At 42.5% G+C, this 10,132-nt stretch overlaps 1 pseudogene; it reads left to right on the top strand.

Moving 5' to 3' along the window:
- Positions 1 to 7,742: 7,742 nt before the first annotated feature.
- LOC121168863 lies at positions 7,743 to 8,445 on the top strand (annotated as a pseudogene).
- The last annotated feature ends 1,687 nt before the right edge of the window (positions 8,446 to 10,132 follow it).

The following is a 10,132-nucleotide window of genomic DNA, read 5'->3' as shown; positions in this document are numbered from 1 at the left end:
GGAGCTCAACATGCAGAGTCAGGATCTGCGGCTCAAGGGAGACACACAAGTACTCATGGACAGAGAAGAGATACAACTAGACAACAACAGTTAAGTCATGGACAATCCCAACAAACTGGCTCCCAAACAGATGGAAGAAGGGGATCAGTTCATACTGAGTCTAGTGAAAATGAAGAGTATTCAGGAAGCTCACACAGACATGCAGGATCCCAACAAGGCCAAGTTGGAGCTCAACAGCCAGAATCAGCATCCACAGCTCAATGGAGAGGGGAAACTACTCATGGACAGAGAACAGATGCCACCAGACAAGCCCAGTCAAGTCAGAGACAATCCCAACAAACTGGCTCCCAAACGTCTAGAAGAAGAGGTTCTGTTCATAGTGAGTCAAGTGGCAGTGAGGAGCATTCTGCAGGATCTCACAGACATGCAGGATCCCAACAAAGGCAAGCTGGAGCTCAACATGCAGAGTCAGGATCCTCAGTTCAAGAGAGACAGGAAAACACTCATGGACAGAGAAGAGATACTTCAAGACAACAACAGACAAGTCATGGACAAGCCCAGCAAACTGGCTCTCAGACAACAAGAAGAGGATCTGTTCAGAGCCAAGCCAGTGACAGTGAGGAACATTCTGCAGGATCTCACAGACATGCAGGATCCCAACAAGGGCAAGCTGGAGCTCAACATGCAGAGTCAGGATCCTCAGTTCAAGAGAGACAGGAAACCACTCACGGACAGAGAAGAGATGCCACCAGACAAGCCCAGTCCAGTCACAGACAATCCCAACAAACTGGCTCCCAAACGTCTAGAAGAAGAGGTTCTGTTCATAGTGAGTCAAGTGGCAGTGAGGAGCATTCTGCAGGATCTCACAGACATGCAGGATCCCAACAAAGGCAAGCTGGAGCTCAACATGCAGAGTCAGGATCCTCAGTTCAAGGGAGACACACAAGTACTCACGGACAGAGAAGAGATACTTCAAGACAACAACAGACAAGTCATGGACAAGCCCAACAAACTGGCTCTCAGACAACAAGAAGAGGATCTGTTCAGAGCCAAGCCAGTGACAGTGAGGAGCATTCTGCAGGATCTCACAGACATGCAGGATCCCAACAAAGGCAAGCTGGAGCTCAACATGCAGAGTCAGGATCTGCGGCTCAAGGGAGACACACAAGTACTCATGGACAGAGAAGAGATACAACTAGACAACAACAGTTAAGTCATGGACAATCCCAACAAACTGGCTCCCAAACAGATGGAAGAAGGGGATCAGTTCATACTGAGTCTAGTGAAAATGAAGAGTATTCAGGAAGCTCACACAGACATGCAGGATCCCAACAAGGCCAAGTTGGAGCTCAACAGCCAGAATCAGCATCCACAGCTCAATGGAGAGGGGAAACTACTCATGGACAGAGAACAGATGCCACCAGACAAGCCCAGTCAAGTCAGAGACAATCCCAACAAACTGGCTCCCAAACGTCTAGAAGAAGAGGTTCTGTTCATAGTGAGTCAAGTGGCAGTGAGGAGCATTCTGCAGGATCTCACAGACATGCAGGATCCCAACAAAGGCAAGCTGGAGCTCAACATGCAGAGTCAGGATCCTCAGTTCAAGAGAGACAGGAAAACACTCATGGACAGAGAAGAGATACTTCAAGACAACAACAGACAAGTCATGGACAAGCCCAGCAAACTGGCTCTCAGACAACAAGAAGAGGATCTGTTCAGAGCCAAGCCAGTGACAGTGAGGAACATTCTAGGGGTTCACAGAGATACACAGCATCCCAACAAAGGCAAGCTGGAGCTCAACATGCAGAGTCAGGATCTGCGGCTCAAGAGAGACAGGAAACCACTCACGGACAGAGAAGAGATGCCACCAGACAAGCCCAGTCCAGTCAGAGACAATCCCAACAAATTGGCTCCCAAACGTCTAGAAGAAGAGGTTCTGTTCATAGTGAGTCAAGTGGCAGTGAGGAGCATTCTGCAGGATCTCACAGACATGCAGGATCCCAACAAAGGCAAGCTGGAGCTCAACATGCAGAGTCAGGATCCACGGCTCAAGGGAGACACACAAGTACTCACGGACAGAGAAGAGATGCCACCAGACAAGCCCAGTCCAGTCACAGACAATCCCAACAAACTGGCTCCCAAACGTCTAGAAGAAGAGGTTCTGTTCATAGTGAGTCAAGTGACAGTGAGGAACATTCTGCAGGATCTCACAGACATGCAGGATCCCAACAAAGGCAAGCTGGAGCTCAACATGCAGAGTCAGGATCCTCAGTTCAAGGGAGACAGGAAACTACTCATGGACAGAGAACAGATGCCACCAGACAAGCCCAGTCAAGTCATGGACAATCCCAACAAACTGGTTCTCAGACAACAAGAAGAGGATCTGTTCAGAGCCAAGCCAGTGACAGTGAGGAAGATTCTAGGGGTTCACAGAGATACACAGCATCCCAACAAAGGCAAGCTGGAGCTCAACATGCAGAGTCAGGATCCGCAGCTCAAGGGAGACAGGAAACCACTCACAGACATTTAGTAGATACTTCCAGACAAGCACAATCTAATCACAGTCCATCCTCACAAACTGCATCTGGTACAGCTGGAAGTGAATCTGTGCACAGTGAGTCAAGTTACAGTGAGGAGCATGTTGTGGTTTCACACAGACCCTCAGGATCTTCTCAAGGCCAAGCTGGAGCTCAACATCATAGAAAGTTACCATCCAGCTATGAACAACCACATGCTAATCTTCGGCAATCACGGGATAGTATAAGGAGACAATCTAGTAGCATTGCTAGCCAGTCTGGAACAAAACATTTTCAGTCACATAGTACTGGTAGACAAAGTTATGGATCCAATCAGAAATGGAGACATGGCAGTTATGGTAATTCAGCATATGATTATGGGCATTTTGGGTATGGACCTTCTGGTGGCAGAACTAGTAGCCGGAATTCCAGTCCTGAGGGACAAACAGATTTAGCTTCAAACAAGCAAATGTATATACATGGACAATCATTTTTTATTTCTGACCATAAAGAATCCAAAGCTACTGGAATTAGTGGAAGAAGATCTACTCATAGCCAAGCCAGTGACAGTGATGAACATTCTGGAGATTCACACAGACATGCAGGATCCCAAAATGTAAGTTATGAAGAGTCAGAAACAATTCCTGGGCATTCAGCTCATTCCCATAGTCAGTCTGGATCTAGAAGGCAAAAATCTAGTTATGCATGTTCAGAGTTGACTCCCGAAGTGTCAAACAATACTGATATTCAACCAGGGTATAACACAGCCAGCAAACCAGGAACTACTCATTATCAGTCAAGTGACCACCCTGGATCTGATTCTGGACAATCTAGATCATTTCATGGATATTCAGATTACAGCTCAATTGGAAGGCAAGGATCCCACAAAGAGAATTCCAGAAAGCATAAGAAACAGACTAATGAACATTCAGGATTTGGGCATGGAAAGTCAGAACTGAATACACTGAACATGTGTGGATCTGGTCACCAGCTGTCTTGCAGAAGTTTGGCACAACAGGGATCAAGACAAAGCCAATATGGATTGAGCACTAATGAAATACAAGGAGATAGCCATCACCAATCAAGTGACAGCTATGAGCAGTCAAGTGACAGCAGAAACAGGAGTCAAAGATTTACTTCTCATCATTTTTTTGATGGCGATAGTCATATAAGTACTGGAGAGTATGGGTATGGATACTCATCAAGCATTACAAGCACACTGGGTGGAGGGAGACAAAGGCAAGAATACAACCAGGACAGGGATGATAAGCAGACAAAAAGCTGTGAAGCCAGGTGTTACCATGAAAGGGAGAGAGTAGACTTGGGTTCCTTCCATTCAGATAGCAACACTCCACTCTATGAATATGTTCAAGAACAAAGGTGCTACTACTTTGAATAAAAAGCTAAAGGAAACAAACTAATCCCAAAAAAGAATTAACTGTTAAAAAGAAATGAGAACTCAATATTAAAATAAGATATTTAACGTGATCTCTTTTGGTAGTATGGGGGATATGCTTGCTCTTTTATTTTAAAATAATAATGTACTCTATTAATTTTGTTTAGTGTAAAGTCTTTTTTGTAAGGATCCATAATCAGAGAGCTCCCTGGATAGAAAACAGTAAATGTGGAGCCAGCATTGTGAGATAGTAGGAGAAGTTGTCACCTGTGAGGCGGCATCTCATTTCAGCACTGGTTCACATCCAGGCTGCCCCACTTGTGATCCAGATCATTGTAAATGCACCTGGAAAAACAACAAAGAGGGCCCAAAACCAGGAGGAAGCTCCTGGCTATGGGCTGCAGCCTGGTTATTATGACCATTTCAGGAGTGAACCAGCAAACAGAAGATCTATCTTTCTTTTTTCTCTGTAACTTTGTGTTTCACATGAATGAATACCTAAATAGATACATAGATAAATTAAACAAGCAAGCAGTACTTAAGACTGTCTCAGAATTCTGTGTTGCAGTGACCTGGGTACTTTAAGATAAAATGAGTATTATCTAAAATTTCTGAGAACCAGAATATGAATTTTCTATATTTGATTTTAACCAATTAATAAAACTGTCCAGTGAGCTAAGAGATTATGGTTTAGGAGTCAAAGCCAAAGTTTCTCTAGTAATTTTACAATGTATTCGGTGTTGTGAACAAGTAATGTCATCGTTTTCTAGGAGAAGTTTCAAAATACTTGCATTTTTTTGTGTGTTATTTCTGGAAATTTGCACTATTACGTTGGGACTCACTGTGACAACTCCCTGGATATAGTCTTAAAATTGCGATGCATTAAAATTGAAAATAAACTTTATTGCAGTATAGTTTTCCTTTTATTTTATCAGCACAATCACAAACATTACTAATTTCCTACCATGGAGTCAGATGAACATTTTTCCCTGTATTTCAGGACATCTACATGGCAGTTAAGCACTCAGATACCAGTAATCAAAGATAGATTCATATAAGGTATCAAAGAACCTAAAAACTTGGGCCATTACTGTGGTATAATGGATAAAGCAGCAGCCTGTGACACTGGCATCGTGTGTGAACACAGGTTCAAAGCCAGCTTCTCCACTTCCCATCCAGCTCCCTTCTAAAATGCCTGGGAAGGCAGTATAGGATGGCATAAAGACACAGGCTCTGTAGCCACATGGGAGACCATGAAGAAGCCCCTCGCTTCAGCCTGGTTTGGGTCATTTCAGTAGTGAATCAACATATGGAAGATTTTTCTGACTCTTCCCCTCTCTCTGTAACTCTGTATTTCAAACAAAACAAATGAATTTTTCAAAAATAACCAAAAAAAATAAGCTAAAACTTAGAACACCTGATTGTTTCAAAAGACTTTATACCAATGAGTTCAGGGCAGAAGCTTTGGTATAGCAGGATTACCAAAGTAAACACTACCAAACAAAACTCTCAGTGACCATTTCCAAAGAATTCAAGCTCTGGAAATAAGACCTCATGCACCATGTTTTTTTTTTTTCTGCCAAAGATATTAATGTGGAGAATATACACTGACATAGAAATACTGACACACTGTTGAGAGCAATGCACACTGGTACAACCATTGTAGAAGACAGTAAGGACATTCATTAGAAAACTAAAAATAGCATTACTGTATGACCTGGCTATCCTACTCCCGGAAATATATCTAAAGGAAATGAAATCAGAACATGAAAGGGTTACCTGTGCTTCAACCTTTATAGCAGCCAATTCACAATAACTATTATGAAATCAACTTAGATGTCCATGAACTGACAAGTGGATAAAAAAATGTGCAATGTTACTCAGTCATTAAAAAAAATGACCTTTGTAACAAAAAAAAGGATACCATTGGAGATTGCTATGCCATGCAAAATAAGCCAGGATGCAAAAAATAATTATGTGAGGGCCGAGTATGTGCTAGGCAGAACCAGGCTGGACTGCAACACCCATTGGGGTTCCAGTGGAAGTCGGGGCTGAAAACAGAACCAATCCAGCAATTGCAACCACCAGCTGATCAGGGCGATAGACTGTGCCGGGCCCTGTACTTGCCAGTACATACAAGAATTTGGTCTGGGAACACCTCAGACAAAGTTTCTTTGGGGATCTTCCCATTTGAACTGCCAGACTCAGAACCCTAACCAAGAAAAGCCAGAAGACAGAACAAGTCAATCAACCACCTCAGCTATATCTTGGCAGTGAAATACTGGCAAATGGAGAGGTTATGATGGACTATGCCAATCAGTGGATTCTTCAACGACCTCATCATGTTTAGAGAGGCAAGATTGGCAGCAATTCATAACTGGTGAACTACCAAAACCACTTGAGCAAGTATCTCAGAGCATGCTCCACATCTGGGACTTGGGGTGGATGGGAAACTGGATGGGGCTTCTCCCTTAATACCCCCATTTACCTCAGACACATGAAGGAAACAATGTGGAAATAATGGTCTTACCCACTTTCCTATAGCCCTTGAACCTTTTTACCCAAATTAACTATGTAAAGACTGTCAAAATTAAAAAAAATAATAATTATCACATATTTTCTTATATTTGCATTATCTACTAAAGTATAAAACTTGCATAGATGTATCATTTGGTATGCAGTTTAACACAGTACTTCATGGAATCATGCCATGTAAATAATACATACTCTTTTTTAAAAAGATTTATTTATTTTTATTAGAAAGTCAGATATACAGAGAGGAGGAGAGACAGAGAGGAAGATCTTCTGCCTGATGATTCACTCCCCAAGTGACCACAATGTCCAGAGCTGAGCCAAATCGAAGCCAGGAGCCAGGAGCTTCCTCCACATCTACCACATGGGTGCAGGGTCCCAAGGCTTTGGGTCTTCTTGAACTGCTTTTTCAGGTCACAAGCAGAAAGCTGGATGGGATGTGGAGCAGCTGAGATCAGAACTGGCACCTATATGGGATCATAGTGTGTTCAAGGCGAGGACTTAAGGAAGGAAGGAAGGAAGAGAGAGAGAGAAAAAGAAAGAAAGAAAGAAAGAAAGAAAGAAAGAAAGAAAGAAAGAAAGAAAGAAAGAAAGAAAGAAAGAAAGAAAGAAAGAAAGAAAGAAAGAAAGAAAGAAAGAGAAAGAGAGAAAGAGAGAAAGAGAAAGAGAGAAAGAGGAAGAAAAAAATGGGGGGATAGAAAGATCTCTTCAGTACTTGTAATGCTTTTCCTAAAAGCTCTCTTTTTTCAAAGTTTCATTATTTATTTATTTATTTATTTATTTGAAAGTAAGGTTACAGAGTAAGAGAGAGAGAGAGAGAAATCTTCCATCCATTGGCTCACTCCACATGACCACAGCTGGTCAAAGGCACGAACCAGAAACTAGTAATTTCCTCTGTGTCTCCAACCTGGGTGCAGGGACCCAATCACTTGGGCTATCTTCTGACGCCTTTGCAGTGGGATCAGAAGTGGAACAGCTTGGACTAGAACAGGCATCTATATGGGATGTTGGCGTTGCGGTCATTAGCTTAACCCACTATGCCACAATGCCCACTCCAATGCCTTGTTCTTAATTTGAATGTTGGCTATAAGTGTGATCCAATAACCCCCAAAATTCATTTATCTGAATACTTACATGCATTTCTTGAAATGTACAATACTGCATTTCAATAAAATATTTTAAACACATGTATTGACAAATGGACTTGTCTTCCACACCTTGCCCTTTTGAACTTCACAGGTGAGAATGCGCGCCTTACTCAGTCTTTCAGTGATGGCAGTGAGCTAGCTTTCCACAGAATGGCTGCCAACAAGAGGAAGGCAGAGCTCTTTGGTCTTGCACCAGGTAATCATGGTTGGTGGTACAGGGATCAGTCAGTTGGCCCTGGTGCTTCAGTTCACATATGAGAAGTTTGTAGGAGACCATGAGCCTTCCAAGGCTGATAGTTACAGATAGAGAGTAGTTCTGGATGGAGAGGAAGTCCAGACAGACATTCTGGACTCTGCTAGACAAGAAGAAAGTAGAGCTATTCAAGACAACTACTTCCAGAGCAGGGAAAGAGAAGGTCTCCCTGGTGTTCTCAGTCACCAAACATGAATACTTCACACCAACTGTGGAATGCAGGAGATAAATTCTCTGTATGAAATCTAAAGAAGATAAGATCCTACCATGGTTGAGGCAAGCAAGTCCAACTTGGAAGAGTGGAAGCAGGTGCCCATGGAGAAGGCCAGGAGTAAGATGAAAAAGTGTTCAATGCATGGAGACCTTCACAAAAACATGGACAAGGTGTTCGTTGATCTAATGAGAGTAATCAAGGCCAAGATGTCAGCAATCAATGACAAGAGTGGTAAGAAAAATTTTAAAGAAAGATACTGCTTTGTGAATGCCACAGTGATGGCTGAAGGCAGTTGTCACTCAGGCTGGGTCCATGCACAGAAGACTGTAGCTGACTTCCTCATTGTACTTCAGATCTCTCCCACCTATTCATATGTGATTCTGTAATGGGGTACATGAGTGAGATAGTGGCTGGGGCTGGAAGAAGAAATGCCCCTCTTGTCCCTGCAGCGGAGTAGCTACAATGGTCCCTGAAATGGGGTGTCAGGAGGTTTAGGAGTCTTCTCCCTTTCTTCCTCTCTCTCACTTAACTAAGCCATGGGAAAGAGTCAAGTGCTGCTGAGAAAAAAAAAATACATTGTCAAAGTACCTTTTTCCCATTTTTTAAAAGTTTTTAAATATAACTATCTTTGGTTTTGAACAGAAGGTCCCATATTAAATTTTATGTATCTGTAGTTGTATGTTGTGTACATATGGATAAATAAATAGTTAAATATTTATATAGGATTCCCATAATACCTTGACCATACTGATTTTAACTATAATCAAAAATTTGAGACCCTCAATAATTAGTAATAACTCATCAATAATGCAAGAGCAATAATTTCTTAAAAACTGCACTAAAATCATCGTAAAGTCTTCAGAGAGTTACACATTTGCCTTCTAAAGTAAAAGAAAAAATGCAAATGAGACAGCAGAGTATGGTCTACCAGGAAAAAGGATAGAAACTGAGGTGCCCCCATGCAAAATCCTTGTGACTCACTGAATTTCTTTTTTTGTTATCTTATTTTTGAAATATTTTGTTTATTCGTTTGAAAATCTGAGTTCCATACATAGAGAAGGAGAGAGAGATCTTCCAGCTGTTGGTTCACTCCCCAGACAGCCACAATGGCCAGAGCCAGGAGAGGCCAACCTGGGAACCAGAAGCTTCATCAGTGTCTCAGGTATGCTTGCAGTAATCCAAACACTTGAGCCTTCTTCCTCTCCTTTCTCCCAGGCCATTAACAGGGAGCTGGATCACAAGTGGAGCAGCCAGGACACAAATCCACATTGATATGGAATGCTCATGTTGCAGACATTGGCTTTACCGGCTATGGACAATATTGACTCCTAGTTGAATTTCTTAGATACGATTCTGCTGCAAAGTCTTTGGTCTATACATTTAGAAATGTGCTACCACCCGTGTGCCAGCATCAATTGATAAAATATCTCTGTGCCCAAAATACCCAGTAATGTCAAAAAAATTTTTATTATTATTATTATTATTGGAAAGGCAGATATACAAAGAGAAGGAGAGACAGAAAGAAAGATCTGTCCGACAGATTCACTCCCCAAGCAGCCACAATGGCCAGAGCTGAGCCAATCTGAACCCAGGAGCCCAGAGCTTCTTCCGGGTCTTGCACACAGGTACAGGATGCAAAGGCTTTGGGCCGTTCTCGACTGCTTTCCCAGGCCACAGCCAGGAGCTGGATGAGAAGCAGGGCCATGGGGATTAGAACCGGTGCCCATATGGGATCCTGGCTCATGCAAGGTGAGGACGTTAGCCACTAGGCAATCGTGCTGGGCCCAAAGAATTCTTCATAATATAGCTGGTACTGGCAGGGAAGAACACATGGCACTAAGCGTTGAACTGGAAAAGTGGTCTTTGTAAGAAAAATGGATGAAAATCAGTTTGTTCCTGACACTGCATGCCCTGGTTGCCTTGGCTAAGGGTATGTGACATAGTCTCCTGGTGGCCAAGACTTTTGATAATCAGATAAAACCTTCAGAAACAATACTGTACACTGAATGCAGCTTTTGTGGATTACTATAATGCAAGCAAATGTGAATATGCAAGCTCTAGAGAACTCAAAGA

The sequence above is a fragment of the Ochotona curzoniae genome, unplaced genomic scaffold (genome assembly GCF_017591425.1).
Source record: "Ochotona curzoniae isolate NIBS_2020 unplaced genomic scaffold, NIBS_Ocur_1.0 scaffold_1037, whole genome shotgun sequence".
Taxonomy (NCBI): domain Eukaryota; kingdom Metazoa; phylum Chordata; class Mammalia; order Lagomorpha; family Ochotonidae; genus Ochotona; species Ochotona curzoniae.
This window is presented reverse-complemented; position numbering and strand designations above follow the sequence as displayed.